The following is a 15895-nucleotide window of genomic DNA, read 5'->3' as shown; positions in this document are numbered from 1 at the left end:
AGGTCGGAGTATATACTTTTTTTTTTTTTTTTTGCAGTACGTGGGCCTCTCACTGTTGCGGTCTCTCCCATTGCGGAGCACAGTCTCCGGATGTGCAGGCTCAGTGGCCATGGCTCACGGGCCCAGCTGCTCCGCGGCATGTGGTATCTTCCCGAACTGGGGCACGAACCCGTGTCCCCCACATCGGCAGGCGGACTCTCAACCACTGCGCCACCAGGGAAGCCCTGGAGTATAGACTTTTCACTAAAATTACAACACCAAGCAAATCCTTCAGCAGCTGGTGCTCATAAACAAAGGCCCTATAACCAGGCACAAGAAAATAATAAGCTGTGATCGTCTCCCTCGTGAGCATGAAATAGCTTTGGTTGGTCACACATTGCCTTTTGCAACTTCTTACAGCACAATAACATGGAAACGTGGGTCTCTCAATTGAGTTTTTATTTCTACCAACTATGCAGCTATTGATGGAGATGGAGAAGCAAACAGTCACGGGTCACCTTTATCGAGCCAGTGGAAGCAGCAGGAGCTTGAATTCATAGATAGACCCTTCCTCTGTTTGAGAAAGTCTAGGTCTCAACTAATGAGGATCTGAAAGGTATAGTCCCCACAGGTAAAGCAGTATGGTGATGCACAGTGAAAGGAAGGGCTGAGAATTGTAGTTCTGCACACCCCTCTTGTTCAGAGTATCGGAGAGCCAGGTGGCAGGAAGAGAGAAGATTCATTCTCAATCCAGCAAGCCATATGTGACCCAAGTTAGCCAGGGAGGGGACATTGGGCCAGTAGCTATTTGTGCCCATCAATCTCTGCCCAGCTGTAGATCTGGAAAACGGTTCAAAGCTACCACTCTGAGGCTTAAGCTAAGGGAAATCCATCATCAGTGCATTGGTAAACACTGCATGCAGGTGGATGTGTTCTTATTTGAGGATAAACAAGCAGGAAACAGCAATTATATGAAGCCACTGGAAGCACTACAGAATAAGGGAAAGGGAAGAATATCCTAAAGATTTAAGGAAAAAGGACTTCTGTCAAAATGATTTCCTGTTGGAAATAAAGTAATACCGTAGAACCTGCTTGACATCCACAAAACTGGAGCAGGAAGACCAAGACGAAGAAAATGAAGTTAACGGGGAGACAGATGACATAAATAAGAATTGTAAGGAGAACAAAACAATGGAATACAAATAGAAAAATTAACATGTACAATAAAGCAGTAAAGAACAGAAGTGAACATATGGAAATGTGGATCAGTGCAAGGGAGGACAAACCAAGGTAGCCCTCCCCGAAGGTGTATATCAATGACAGGGTGTTAAAAATAACAAGATGGTGAATGGTATCTATATTAGATGACACATATAGACAAAATATATAGGAAACTAGCCTGCATCTTTCTCCACCTCTTCCCCAGCCATTACTCAAGGTTGTGAACAACCTTTAAAAAGCTCCTACAGCTTTGTTTTAGCAGCTCAGAGATGTACCTCCAAATTCATCTCTTAGTCTGTGCTATGATCTTAATTTGTTCTGGTGCTCGCACTTTACAGAGGCAAGATGACAGAGTGGTTAAGAACACAGACTCTAGAAATAAAGTAACTGTGCTTGGATTCCAGTCCTACTATTACTGTGTAACCTTTGATAAGTTATCTGACTTCTTTATGTCCTATTTATCTCATCTGTAAACTGGTCATGATGATGATGATACAGGTGTCCCCTGCTATCCGAAAGTAGAGCGTTCCTATGAGACCTTTTGTCAGCCGAAATGGTGTAAAGCGAAGAAGCAATGACCTTAGGACACATCTTGCTAAAAGATTCTCAAAATAGAGGGAGATGAAGCCCAGATGCTCACAGGCACAGTTCAAAGCTATGGCAGCTCGATGCAGAGATGCTCAGCAGAGTATAGACCTCCGGGAAGGAGGTTGGGTGGGGACGCTCTTACCGCTTGGGGTGCTTGCTTCCTCGGTCAAGGCTTCCTGCAAAACAAATGTTGAATGCTATTTTTGCTTTTCGCCTTTTTTTGTAAGAGCAAAACTTCTCTTCAGATTTCTTTTGGTTAGCGAAAACAGCTACTAATGTAGGTCTTCCATAAAAGAGACGTGGCGTAAAGTAAACTTCGGAAGTGTTACAATAATAACACCCTCATAAGGTTTAGTAGGATTAAATGAGCTAATGCATGAAAGTGTTGTGAACAGTACCTAGTGGACTGCAAATCCATGGCAAGTCATTATTCATATTTTCTGCATTGTCCTTGGTTTCCTCTTTTTTAATTTAATTTTTTACTTTATATCGGAGTATAGTTGATTTACAATGTTGTGTTAGTTTCAGGTGTACAGCAAAGTGATTCAGTTATACATATACATATATCCATTCTTTTTCAGATTCTTTTCCCACATAGGTTATTACAGGATATTGAGTAGAGTTCCCTGGGCTATACAGTAGGTCCTTGTTGATTATCTATTTTATATATAGTAGTGTGTATATGTTCATCCCAAACTCCTAATTTATCACTTCCCTCCCCCATGTTTCTCTTTTCGTTACCATAAATTTGTTTTCAAAGTCTGAGTCTGTTTCTGGTTTGTAAATAAGTTCATTCATATCATTTTTTTTAGATTCCACATATAAGTGATATCATATGATATTTCTCTTTGTCTGACTTACTTCACTTAGTATGATAGTCTCTAGGTTCACCCATGTGGGTGAAAATGGCATTATTTCATTCTTTTTTTGGCCGGATAATATTCCAATTTAGTATGATTAAATGAAGTTATGCATGAAAGTGTTCTGAACAGTGCCTCTCAGATTGCAAATCCACTGCAAATCATTATTCATATCTTTTTTTTTTTTGTGGTACGTGGGCCTTTCACTGTTGTGGCCTCTCCCGTTGCGGAGCACAGGCTCCGGACGCGCAGGCTCAGCGGCCATGGCTCACGGGCCCAGCCGCTCCGCGGCGTGTGGGATCTTCCCGGACCGGGGCACAAACCCGTGTCCCCTGCATCGGCAGGCGGACTCTCAACCACTGCACCACCAGGGAAGCCCTATTCATATCTTTTGCATTGTCCCTCGTTTCTTCGCCTCTACTGAAACCTGGTTGATATTTCAGGGTTGATACTTCATTTGAGGCTTTCAAGTGAAGCTCTGGACTTTGGGCTTTCTCTTGGCTCTACTCTCTGGAGCCCATGGAGCTCTTGAATCCCCCCATACCCTGTCGGGGGCTGGGATCCCAGATCCCCACATATGGGAGTCAGGCTAGAATTATAACTATTTTTTGCAAAGGGAGTGGAATAAATAAGACAGACATAAACATAATTTAGTAAGAAATATGCTCAGATTTACTTTGTAGAGTTAAGTTGATTAACATGTAGGGATGGGGAAAAGTCAGTATTAGGAAGCTAGTAAGGTGGGTTTTGCAGTATTCCAGGTGAGCTAAGGCAGTAATGATTTGGATGAAGCAGTGGGAATGGATTTGAAGGATATTTTGAGGGTAGGATGGACAAGGATTGGTGACTGAGGAAAAAGAGTGGATGAGTCAATGAAAAATTAAGAATTTAACACATCACCTTTTAATTTTTCCCCCTCTATCCATTTGGCTGTGCGCCACTAAAAGAACAAGAACTGTCTTTATTTTTATTAAAATTCTCAGTGGTCAGCATAGTAACTGATACACACTAGGGATTCAGATACTACTTGTCAAATAATTCTAGACCCAACTTACCTTTCCGGTTTCTGAGCCCTTAAATAGATGTGTCATCTTAGCCAGTCACACCTTCTGCTTATCGTCTTCGCTGCTTCTTAAAGCTTGAAACTCCTTCCTTTTACATATGGTCAACTCTGGCCATATCTTCAGCCCAACAAGAACCTTCTGCTTTTAGACGTTTTCCAGAGACTTGATGAACCATGGTAATCTCTTTCTTCCAGAGTCACAGCACTGCTTATCTTTACTACATCTTTCAAGAATACTCAATGACAACGCTTCCTATTTATCTAATATTTGCAAAGTCATTTAACTCTTCAAAGTAAACGCTTGTCTCCTGAATTGAATTTGGAGATTCTCAATTCTAGGAACCACATCCGTATTTCTTTCATCCACCTTTCCCACCACTCCTACCCCATAGAATGGGTAGCACAGTAGTAATATGTGAATAGTAGCTACTATTCACATCGTCATTCTAAACACTCAGGTTACATTTTTTAACTTCTTAAGTGAGCAATTAGAAAAAGTATTTAAGATGAGAAATCCCTGACTTTCCAGCAGGACTTGGTAAAACACTGTCAGAGATTGCACTTCCCTTGCTTCTAGGCATGCCCTAATCTCCCATGAGAGATGAGAATAATTTGAGGCTTGGGTTTGGAGTTTAACTGGGACAGCAATGACTGCCCCACCCACACAGAGGTCATCAGTCTAAATCCCCTAGTTCTGTGACCATAGCATCCTCAAGTCCACATGTACAGAAGTAAAAGCCAACGGTCCAGTTGCCATGGTGGAGAAAAGAGCTGTTACGGGAACTTTGAGTCATCAGCAGTTCTCAAGTCAGGTTCTTGCCAGAATGTAGATCTTCAAAGGTCAAAGCAAAGGTTCTGGAGGCAGGATCCAGTCCCCATGATAGAAATACTGGTAGTAACTATGGGGTAGGGGTGAGGATGGTTAAAGGACCAACCTAGCAGGCTGGGTCTCAGGATTTGCTTCAGACTCAGCGGGGGATTGGAGTGTTAAATAGATCCGCAGGCAAAGGAAAGTTGTGGTTCAGTAGACCAAGCACGGATGATGGGTATTAGATGAAGTGTGAGAATTGCAGGTTAATGCTCATGAGGCATCTAGGTCTCTGTTCATGCCAAGCATAAAATAGCAAATGATTCCCAATCCAAATTTCACTCTTGGGAAGAGAGGGAGTGCCTCGTACCCTTCCAGAATCAGCTGTCATTGCATCCAGGAGTAGGGAGGAAGAGAATTGCTGAGTCTGAGTCTTTGGACAGGAGGCTTTTTTGTCTATAATGGTTAGGATTTTTTTGGTTCCAAGTAAGAGAAATAACTAAAACTTACACAGGTAAATTTATTGGCTCATGTAAATGAGGAATTCAGAGTGAGGATAAGTTTCAGGGCTGGTCCTATTCAGTGGCTCAGTGGCGTCATCAAGGGTCCTAGAGCAGGCACTATTAGTTTGTACACAAGAGCCGCTTCCTCTCCTTTGTTAACAAAACCCAACAATGTTCCATTGCCAGGAGGTGAATCATGATTAGTGTAAGTCAATCCTAAGGGGGAAATATAGTAAAAGAGAAAGTGCTTTCTGCCTGCCTTTTTCTTTCTGCTTTGGAGGCTGGTTTGAGAGCATGATGTTTGGAGCTACCACAGCCATCTTGTGACCATGAGGCAACACATAAAGCCAATATGCAGCTGATGGCAGAGTAGTAGACTGGATGTAAAGATCCTGTGTCCTCGATGAAACCACTGAGCTGCTGCGCCAAACCTGGACTTGCCCACCTTGAGATTTCTCATTATGTGAGATCATTATTTAAAGTCCTATGAGCTGGGTATTCTGTTACTGGCAGCTCCAAGAAATCCTAACTGATACATATTGGGTTTTCTGTCTTTCTGTGCTCTGCTGTTCTCCATGTCAGTTTTATCCTTTGTGGCAGCAAAATGACTGCAGCTTTGTGTCTGTGGACCACGTGGTCCAGAGGTGAAAGAACACTTTCAGTAGTCCAGCACCCCAAAGTCCCGAGAGTCACCTTGATTGGACCAGCCTAGGTTGTCTACTCAGCCTTGCACCAATGATGGTAGTCAGGAGTATGGAATGCATTGATGAGCTTATGCTATTCAGGGTCTGCTCCTGGAATGAGAGACAGGTCAGGTTCAAAACAAAATCTGGATTCTTTTAGCAAATGCTGTCAGTACCTTGTTCATCTCCCCTAGACCCACCTTGGGGATCACCTCCATCTTTGATGGACAGCTTCCATATACACTAAAGGTTTCCTACCTTAAACACCTGTAACTCTCTGCTGTGGGTATTCTCTGGCCAGGGGAGCATGGTAGAACTACTAGGAATTGACCAATTTCCAGAAGCAACCCTCAAAAAGGAAGGGATTTGGTGGGTAAATACTCCTCTAGGTTTCTTGGCCCTTAATGGGACAATTCCAAGTTATTTTCTATACCTGGCCCATCCAACACAGTAGCTAGCCACATGTGACTATTTAAATGTAAATCAATTAACATTAGATAAAAGAAAGATACAGTGTCTAAGTCACACTAGCCTCATTTCAAGTGCACAATAGTCACAGGTAGCTAGTGGCTGCCATATTGGACAGGGCAAATATATAACATTTCCATCACAGAGAAGTTGTTTTTGTTTTTGTTTTTTTTGGTTTTGGACAATGGCATTCTATACAATCTCTTAGGGGGTCCTTATCAGAAGAGCACCCATTGACCATTTATTAATTCATCCCTTATTGGTCTTCCTCCCTTTCCTATTTCATTTCCTCACTCTCACTGAAGCTTCCAAATAAGTTTCTTGCCCCCAAATCCTTGTCTCAGGGTTTACTTTTTGGGGAGCCCTACTAACACAATACCCTCGGGATGAGAAAGGGGATACAGGATGTGGTTGACTACCGACAAGACAAGTGTCCTCCACAGCCTTGCTACTCAAAGTGTGGTCCATGGACAGGAACTTGTTGGCAAAGCAGAATCTCAGGCCCCACTCCAGGCCTGCTGAATCAGTATTGGCCTTTTAATAAGATTCCCAGGTGATCTGTATGCACATTGAGGTTTGAGAAGTCCTGATCTATGAGTTCCTTAGATAGAGAGGGGGGAAAAAAGAAAGACCTGATAAAGTATAGCCACACAACTATGACAGCCATTTAAACAGAAATTTTTTTTGCCTGAAAGCCCCAAAAGGTGTAAGCCATCATCTTTTATTTCAGGACTTCGATGTCTTTACCAATGTTTGAATTTTTTTTTTCATTTTTGTTTTGAGGGTCTTGTGATCCACTGGCTTGAGGTCCCCTTATCTTTATGGGGGCCACGATCTCAGGAGAAAGGCTCACTCTGTCCTTTAAATTGATCTCTTTAGCACTGATGTTTCCTCCCTGTCTGCAGAGGGGCTTTGGGTCCCCAGTTGAGCATTTTGTCATAAGGTGATCAGGGTGCTATATACCTGGCAAGGTTTTCCTCTGATGGACTTTCACAGTCAGTGAGTGAATAAACTCTCTCTCCTAAAGACAGTGGGATTCTCCATCTAGAACCAAATTTGTTCTAATGAGCTGGCTCTGAGGTTTTCAGTGGCAAGTTTTCTGGATGTTAATAATGCTATTTTGAGAATACCTGTACCTTGCCTGCTTAATGAACACGATGATGGGAACGTAAACTATTTTTTTTTCCACTCGGAAAGACTTCATCCCCATTCTCTGTCTCACGTCTCAATTCTAGACTTGCTTTGTTTTTAGTTAAATTATTTTCAAATCACATTTCCATTAGTGTTAATTTAGTGGCTTTTGCAATGTTCTTTAATTCTTCAGCTAGCAAGTAGCTTGTTCCCTGCTTAGCCCTGATGGAGGCATTCTGTTCTGCCCAGGAATGTCTTTTGATTATTGGCCTCAATGACAGAGAAGAGTTTCACACCCAGTGCTTAAATTTACATCTGAAATGTGTCTGGATATGACATCTTTTGTAGATATTTCTGCAGTATTGGTTAAAGGATAATTAGGTTTCTCCACATCTGTGCAACCTGAGTGCTGTTTGATTCTTGACCCTCATAAAAGACAGCTTAACCTTATTTACTGGTAAGATTGGGAAATATATTATGTGATGGCTAAGGATTTGGAAGCTCTGAGAATTTGATTGCTAGATATTGAAGTCTACAAAAAATTGGCGGCAAATTTATGTATGGTCAGGGCTGATATTCAGTTGTTTTGACAAACATTACTTGTTAAAATATTGAAATCCTTCCGTATCGGCTGTTAAGTGTCCCCTCCCCCACCCCACCATTCCAGCTGTACCCTGCCTCGTCACCCCAGCTGCCACTGCCCTCCCCAAGGAATCCACACCCCTCCACCCCCACCCCATCCTCCCACCTCCACCTTTTCACCAGAGCCCACACTAAAGATTTAATACCTGGCCTACCAGGTGCTTCTGATCTTGAGGAGACAGCAGTGAGTGGAGGCTTGCAGCAAGATCTTAGTTCCCTGCCCAGAAACTGAACCTGGGTAGCCTGGGTGAAAACCAGGAATCCTAGCCATTAGACCAGCAAGGGCTGGAGGCTAGAAGCAAAGTTCCCCTGGCTCTTGCACCTTTTGAAAGCAAGAATATTTCAAGGAGGCAAAAACTGTAAAAACAGGTACAAAGTTTATTATTTGAGACACAGCACAATAAGTGGGAGCGCACACAGAGAAACGGTTTATTTAAGACAGAAGCAAGGCAGAGATACACAGCCAGAGAGAAAAGAGTATGAGCATCTTCTCTAATGAGGCGGAGAGCCCCAGAGAGGTGATCAAATCACTTATATAGAGCAGTTCTTCCGGGTCTTTGTTTGCCTTTGGCCAATTATCTCACTTCTTTTTCCACACCTGACCTTTCCTAGGTCCCTCTCTGACATGCATGCACATCTTTTAGCCAAGATGGATTCCAGTGCAGAGGCCTATGGGAAGGTTGACAACACCCATTATGGTGTGGCACCCCCTCCCTTTTGACTCCCAAGGAGACTTTCTGCGCATGTGTAGTCAGGGAGGTCTCCTTGACCTCAAGAATGAGAAATATGTGGTCTCTTTATCTTTTATCCAAGCAGGACTCAGCTCCTCCTTGCTCCTGTCATCATCTTTATCTTGGAGTATCTGTCCACAGGGCACAGATTCCAGCTACTCAGCCTGGGGCTCATCTATCTCCTGCCTCACTTCCAGGACTCTCGTCTATTGCTAGTGCCCCTATGGCTGGCTTACTTCCCATAAGTTGGTTGGCGGATGCCCTGCTGCATAGGTTGCTTAAAAACTTTTCATGTCACCCCTGTGAGGATGCATTCATCTTGCTACCTAGCACTTGAAGAACATTCAAAACATTCAGAAAACAGCCCTAAAATCTTAGAAGGGAGGTTCTATTTGGAATAGTAAAAATAATTGGATTGACTTACAGATGGTGACAGTATCTGGCCACTTTCATCTCAATTAATGCAATATTCCTTTTTCTGTTGTATATCTTGGAAGCGAGAAGAGTGCGGCGACTAAACTCTTGACTCATGAGTCAAAATGGGACTCTGGTCTTTTAAGACTTAATGCCCGATTTGCCTCCAAACTTTGCACCCTGCTCTTAACTTGTTTTTAGATTCCAGTTTCATTAGTACCCAGAAAATGAGACTTGGAAAAACGGAGGTGAGAGCAGGTTTTCCTTCTTCCTCTTTGAGATGCTTTTAGGGCCCCCTAGTGACTGTTTTGAGACAGGTTTCTTACGATTAGGTCTCCTTGACCCTGATTTTAAAAAAGAGACCTTTCTGAATCTCTCCCGTGACAAGTGCAATAACTGTGTGGAGACAGATAACAGTCGGTATAGAGGGCTCAATATATTTTCACTTCTCAGTTCTTAGCAAAAGCAGTGCAGATTCCTGAGAAATAACAGACATATTACCTTACATATTTTATTCTGCATTCCTCATACTATATTATGTCATGGCTGAAATCCTTTGAAGACATTTATATCCGGTTTGTGTCAAAGGGCTATATAATTCATAGACAAGTACATCCTACTTTTGGAGATATAGATAAAATCTTCTGCTGGTGGGGCAAAGGAATTCTTTCAGTGTGGGGCTTGACGCAATAGTAACTAACAGAAAGGTTCCGTTTGTGGAATCATTGTGTGGCAACATTCCTGTCTTTTACAGCATGAGATATTCCACTGACTTTGAAACACTGCAACACTTAATTGATAGAACGGAGCTTTTACACCTTTAAGGTGGTTATTGGCTGATGCAAGTAATTTTTGTGAAATCCCTGAATAATGAATACATCTTCAATGTATCTTGCTGACCAGGGTGACTATTGTTCCCTCCCCGACCATGGGCGTATTTGTCTTTATAAAATCCAATGTCGAGAGTGCACTACACTTCGGGAATTATAATGGAGATGTTCAGTTTCCACATGCTTGTCTTTTAGTTTCTGATGTTATTCCATTATTTTCTCCTTTGCTTGTAAATTTCAGGTCTCTCCTTCCTCAGTCACATTAGCCTTATTAATAGGCAAATGTATTGTAATAATGTATTTTACACCACTAAGGAAGTGAAGCAAAGCAATGAATAAAAAGAAAGCCCAAATTCTTGCCTTAACTTTACCCAGTTCCGGGGCAGGGGTTGGAGTAGGGGAGGAGGAATAGAGTTGGAAGCAAGGACAGTCGGCCGCAAAAAAATAAAAATGATCCCCTTGTTTTCAGCGCGTTCTAGAACAGAGCTGCACGTCACAGGAAGAAAGGAGCAGCTTTGGAGCTAAAAGGCTTGGCATTAAACTTTTGACACTTTAATGGTCTCTAGGATATTAGATAATATTTTATCATATAACGTTCTTCTCCGACACGGTAATGGCATCAAAACCAGACAAGATCTCCTGTCCCTGCAAACGTGCAGGGTAAGCCTCATCCCTGCAGAGATAGGACAGCAGGACCCCAGCTTCGCAGTTAACTTATCCCGAAGCTCCAATGCAAACGTTTTTTACTTCTTCGCCGGGGACGCTGTTGTGCAAACGCTACCTTCTTTTGGCGTTCTCCTCGGCTCGGTGTGCCACTGAGATTAGGTAAACAGCGCTCCAGAGCCGGGGAAGAGCGGATGGTGGTGGTGGTGGGGTAGTTGGGGGGTGTGGGGTGGGTGGGTTGGGGAGTCGTTGCTTAAAGGGGCTGGAAGAGAGCGGATGGGGGAAGGGTCCCGGCTGGGTCAAGCTAAAGGCCGTGAGCCGGGTTATTTAGGCAGGAGCCAGGTCCGGAGGGGAGCGAGGGACGAACCTCCGAAGCACTTAGGTCAGCGCGGCAGCCCGAGCTCGGCGTCCTTTTCTTACGCACCCCCTCGCTTCCCCACCCTTGCACTTTATCTCTTTTTGCATCCTTCCCCTGCTGCTTCTAAGCACTAGGGTGGGCTTCCCGCTGCCTCCTCGGAGTCCAAGGGCTAAGAAAGCCGGCGGCCCGCCCGGCTGGGGAGAGGTGGGGACCCGGGGGGAAGGGGACCCCAGAAGCCCTGGGACCGAGCTGACCAAAATCCCGGGAGCTGGATTACACGCCGGAGCTCCGGTCTCCCAGAGTTGTCCATCCCTCTGCGTCCTCTTTCTCTCCCTGCCTGTGCTTTCTCCTCCTCTGGGTTTTCTCTCCAGGCGTCCTCCTTCCAGCCACTCTCACACGCCCTCCCCCTTTGCCCGGACAATTTCACTCACTCCTTCCTATAGGGGACTCTCGGCGCCCCACCCTCGTCTTTAGAATTGGGAGGCTGGAAGTCCATTCAATGGGATATATTATGCTCAGGGTTCTTGTGCCGGGAGGGAAAGAGCAAGAATGAAATCGTAACAGGGAGGGGGCGTGCTGTGCGTGCCTGGGGTGTGTGTGTTGGGGGCGGGGGGGGGGGCAAAAAATGCAGTTTCCCCGAAGAATAAGAAGCCTTGGACCAGATTCTTGAATACGTAGCCCCACATGATGCTGTCAAAGCCCTTCAACGTGGCTTCTGGCAGCCTCAGCCTGTCCCATACTCTGCCCACCTTCGAGAGAAGCGGCGACCCGAGTAGAAGTGGAGGCGGGGAAACTTCCTACTTCCCACGACGGCTGTTTTGTACAAGGAAGAGTGGACAGTCTGCATAGCCTTGCGAGCCTGCAAGAGTCTCTACGGCAGCAGCTGCGGACCCGTCCCGCTTCCCTTCCCCCTCTTTCCGCGAGGCTCGCCAAGCCCGAGGCGGCCGAGAGCAGCAGGGCTGGGGGGAGAAAGGCGGGGAGCTCCCAGCTTGCACGCTTTCATCCCGACCCGGGCCAAAATCCCGGCTCCGGGTGTTGCTTCTGCCTGCGTGTGAGCGAGCTGAAGAAGTAGAAAGGAGGAGCCTTGCCGGGGGGCGTGGCCTAGGCGGGGGCGGCCTCTCGGTCCGCGCGGCTGAGGCGCCTGCCATTGGCCAGCCGCGCAGTCACGGGGTGGGGGCGGGCGCCGAGGCGGGCGCCGGCCCCGCCCCCGCTCGGAGGTTGGCCCGGGCTCGCGGTCCCCCCCGGCTGCACAGACATGACACAGACACACTGTCACTGCAGCTGCTGAGCGAGCCCGGCGCTTTAGGCACGCGGCGGCGGGGCCAGCCCGAACCCAGGACCCCAGAGCTCGCCCGCCCGCCAGCCCCCCCCCGCCGCCCCCCGCGCGGCGGCCCCCGCCTGCCTGGGCGCGGGAGGCGGGGATCGCTCGCCGGCTCCGGCCAGTGGCGCCCGGCTGCCGGCGGCGGCTGCAGCAGCCGCCCGGCTCCCAGTGCCGGGCGCTCGGGGAAGCCGGCGCGTTTCGGAGGCGGCGGCGGCCGAGGCCGGCGAGCGCTCCCGGCGGCACCGGGGCCGCCCTCCTCGGTTCCCTGCACGCACCGCGCTGTGCTCCGCCTCCGCTCCGGTGACCTTCCCGGGGCGCCTTCCCCGGCCCCGCGCCCCCGGCCCCGCGCCCCAGGCCGGGGCGAGGCCCTCTCCAGCGCTTCCTTACCGAGGAGCCGCGGGCGGGCGGCGCAGGCCCGGGGGGAGGGGTCGCCGAGGCCGGCTGCAGCGCCCCCCCGCCTCCGCGCTCTGTGCTCGGCCGGGCCGGACCGCCGCTCCCCCACCGCCGCGCGGGAGCCCGGGCGCCCGAAGCTGGGGGCGCGGCCGCGGTCGCGGTCGCCTAGCCGGGCTGGGAGCGGGCAGGCCCTGCCCTGAAGGGGCGAAGCGGCGGGGAGCGAGGGAGGTGGAGCCGGCCCCGGCGGCCGTCCGGCGTCTCTCCCAGCGCCCCCTCCCCGGGCTCAGACCGAGGGGAACCCAGGCCCCTGCCCATGCGGGGCGCCCCCGGCTCTGTAGAGTCCCCGGGGCAGGGAGCAGCTCCAGGCAGCAGCGCCGGAGGGAGAGGAAGACGGGACTGTGCTCAGCTCCGGCGGCCCGGACCTTCCCCGTCGCGTTTGGAGGCGGGGGCCGCCCCGAAGTCTGCGCTTGTCACCGCCGCTTGGACTAGGGCAGCGCCTGCTGGGACCCCGACCCGGAACCCTCTGCGCCTCGTAGGTGGCAGCGCCGCGGCGCCACCCACCTGCTCCGCGGTCTCCCTCTGCCTGGTGGCAGTCACGGCCAAGGTAGGAGCCCCGGGGGTGCGAGAGAGCCGCCGCGGGGGCGCCCTGGTGAGCGGTGTCGGTCAAGTTCTCCGAACCTGTGGCTGGTACCCCCTGTACTCGGAATGCTGGCGAAGAGGGAGGGAGTGAGGGCACAGCTTCTGCCGCCTGGGCCCGGAGCCCTGGAAAGGCTGGAGGTAGAAGTCGCCGAGTTTCTGATGTCCCCCAGGACCCGTCCCAGGGCCTGCCCTGCTCCTTAGGCTCACGGGCTGCCGAGAGCGAGGAGGAGTTTCCCGTTAACACCAGGAGGCGATGTCGACCTCCCTCCCCCGCAGCTTGCTGGCTGTGAGCACGTGTGCTTTGGGGGAACCTGCTGTGTTTAGAGCTGTCCTTTGGGCAGTCCCCACCTGCCTTTCCTGGCGTGATGCTGTGAAGAACTTTTCTTTGCTCCTTGTCGCAGAGTCGAGGCCGATTTGGGGTGAGAGCCACAGCTTGCGAGTCCGTCTATTGGACAGAGCAGTTGGGTGGCAGCGATAGCAGTAGAGAGGAAACCCAACCAGTGCCAGTCCTACTGGACAAAGCTGCTTGTGATGAGTGGTCACTGGGTAGCGATCCAGACAGTCTTGTGAAAGTCATTGTTTCTGAAGGGTGGAGTGACTGACTCTGAAGTTTGTGCATCCTTCAGTTATTTTGCTCAGTGCCTTATTACTGTCTTTAGAATTTTACTCTTAAGGAACCTCAGTCCTGCAAGCCTACCCTTGCCCGTTTGAAATTTATTAAAACGGTGAGCTTTCCCTGGAACGATCTGATTTTAAATGGGTCACTTAGGAGGGAACAGATTGTCTCTCCTGCACTGAACCATCCCCCCGGGTGACCCTGTTTAATGGGGATGGATTTTTTCGTCCCTGAGCTGATATACCTCGGTTGAGCAGGTTTTTGCTGAATTCTGAATCTGTGAATTTTGTCACTCAGTCCATTAAAATGATCTCCCAAGGGAGCAAAATAGCAACTTACACTTCGCGTGAATGTCACAGGAAGTTTTACAGGGTCTTATGTAAGTGCCGCAAGAGAGGGCTCCGGCTTCTGCTTCCTTCATGGGCTGGGGGTGGGGATGGGGAAGGGGTGGCAGGTGGACGTTCCCCTTCCCTAAATGCAGGTGCCATCCCTCTCTGGCACTGGTGGAAATCCAAAGTGCTTATTCACTCCCTGCCAGTATGCAGTCACTTCAGGTTAATTTTCCTCCTCGCCTCTCCTGCCTTACCACCTCAGGAGTTAGCTTTGGTAGACTTAAGATAAGGGAAGGTTCTAAATTAGGAAAGGAACACGTGGAGGTTTCTCTTCTCATGTCTCACAAAAGGGTGACATGAATGAATTACTCACGGGCATGGTGGGTCCTCACTGGGGATTAAAAAAAAAAACAACTGGCTTGAAGGTTTCACACATCTCTTAGTGTACCTTTATTTTTCAGGAGTACACTTTAGTGAAAATTGCTTGAGGGAACACACATTTATCCAGCCTGGCCCTGTTAATTCCAAACTGGGAAGAGAACTACTTGGAACAGAGAGGCAAAATCGTTAAGATTTAGATCTTAGTGGGTTTTCGAGAATGGCTGGGAAAGGAAACCAGTCTCCCTAGTGGTATAGAGAGGTTTTTAAAGAAAAGATGGTATCGCTCTGGAGTGGGTGGAAGGTGCCAACAGGTATAGGCCCTCTGGCGTCACTGGATGAAGTGTGCTAGGTTGGGGGTTAACTTTTTGGCGTGAGATAATGCAGATTCCTTTACCTTTTAAAACATAACTAGAAGGGCCTTGGGAATGAAATGAAAGGTTTTTCCATCTCATCGTAGGTCCCAGGAGTGCTTCCACCTCTTGGGAAGGAGGTGAAGGTTTCCTGTGGTTCTGGGTTCCTGAGCTGTGCTTGAAAGTTGATGCAGGAGTGTCTCCATCCTTCAGCCACCTACAGTGGCAGGACACTAGGGGGGACTAGTTTTCTATTCCACCACTGAAGAACCTATGTTACAAAAGGCTGTGGTTTGTCTTGAAGGCTCAGGAACCTAACTTTTTGCTACCCAATGCATGCTTGCACTAATACGGGGATTCCGAACGCTTAAGCGATGGGCCTGCTTACATCTGAAGTGTCATTTGGGCAGCTCAGAACAGGTTAACTGCAGAGTATTATGTGAGACTGAGCAGACTCAGTGATAGTCTCTAAGTAAGTGAGGGCTATAAATTTTGGGGAGACAGAACCTCCTGCAAACTCCATCCTTTGGGTATTAGACCGTGCTAACTCTAAGTTCCCGGGGGTTTGTAATCAAAACTCCCCCCTTTGGTTTTTGGGCTGCACATCTGCCATCTTCATAAAATCATGCTGCCTCCATTCTAGATGGAGTCTAGAACTGACTCCATTAAACTTAAAATTTCTCACTGTTGTCCCCTTAAAAGCACATACCTTGTATGTATACAGATGTAACATTTGGCAGTGTGGTTGCACTTTCATCTCCGATGCTCTCTCTGCACTTTCAACGGTATTAAATCATTAGTGTCTAGGTGTCTTCCAGCAGAAATTGAAGATAATTCTATTTCCGCTGAAGAACAAAGCCGCATGGCCCAGGCTTACCCACTGTGGCCAAGTCTTATCAAAGCTGACTCCAGAGGTGGGCA

At 48.1% G+C, this 15895-nt stretch overlaps 1 protein-coding gene across 1 annotated transcript in view; it reads left to right on the top strand.

Annotated features, from left to right (window-relative positions):
* The first annotated feature begins 12434 nt into the window (after positions 1-12434).
* The window catches only part of LARGE1 (LARGE xylosyl- and glucuronyltransferase 1), a 583936-nt gene continuing 580475 nt past the window's right edge, over positions 12435-15895 (top strand). Inside the window, exon 1 of the mRNA XM_060025562.1 lies at positions 12435-13260. The gene's annotated coding sequence lies outside the window, so the exon portion shown is untranslated. The remainder of the gene's footprint in view (positions 13261-15895) is intronic.

Source organism: Delphinus delphis, chromosome 11 (genome assembly GCF_949987515.2).
Source record: "Delphinus delphis chromosome 11, mDelDel1.2, whole genome shotgun sequence".
Lineage (NCBI taxonomy): Eukaryota > Metazoa > Chordata > Mammalia > Artiodactyla > Delphinidae > Delphinus > Delphinus delphis.
Note: the sequence above shows the minus strand (reverse complement) of the source record. Positions and strands in the feature narration are given on the sequence as shown.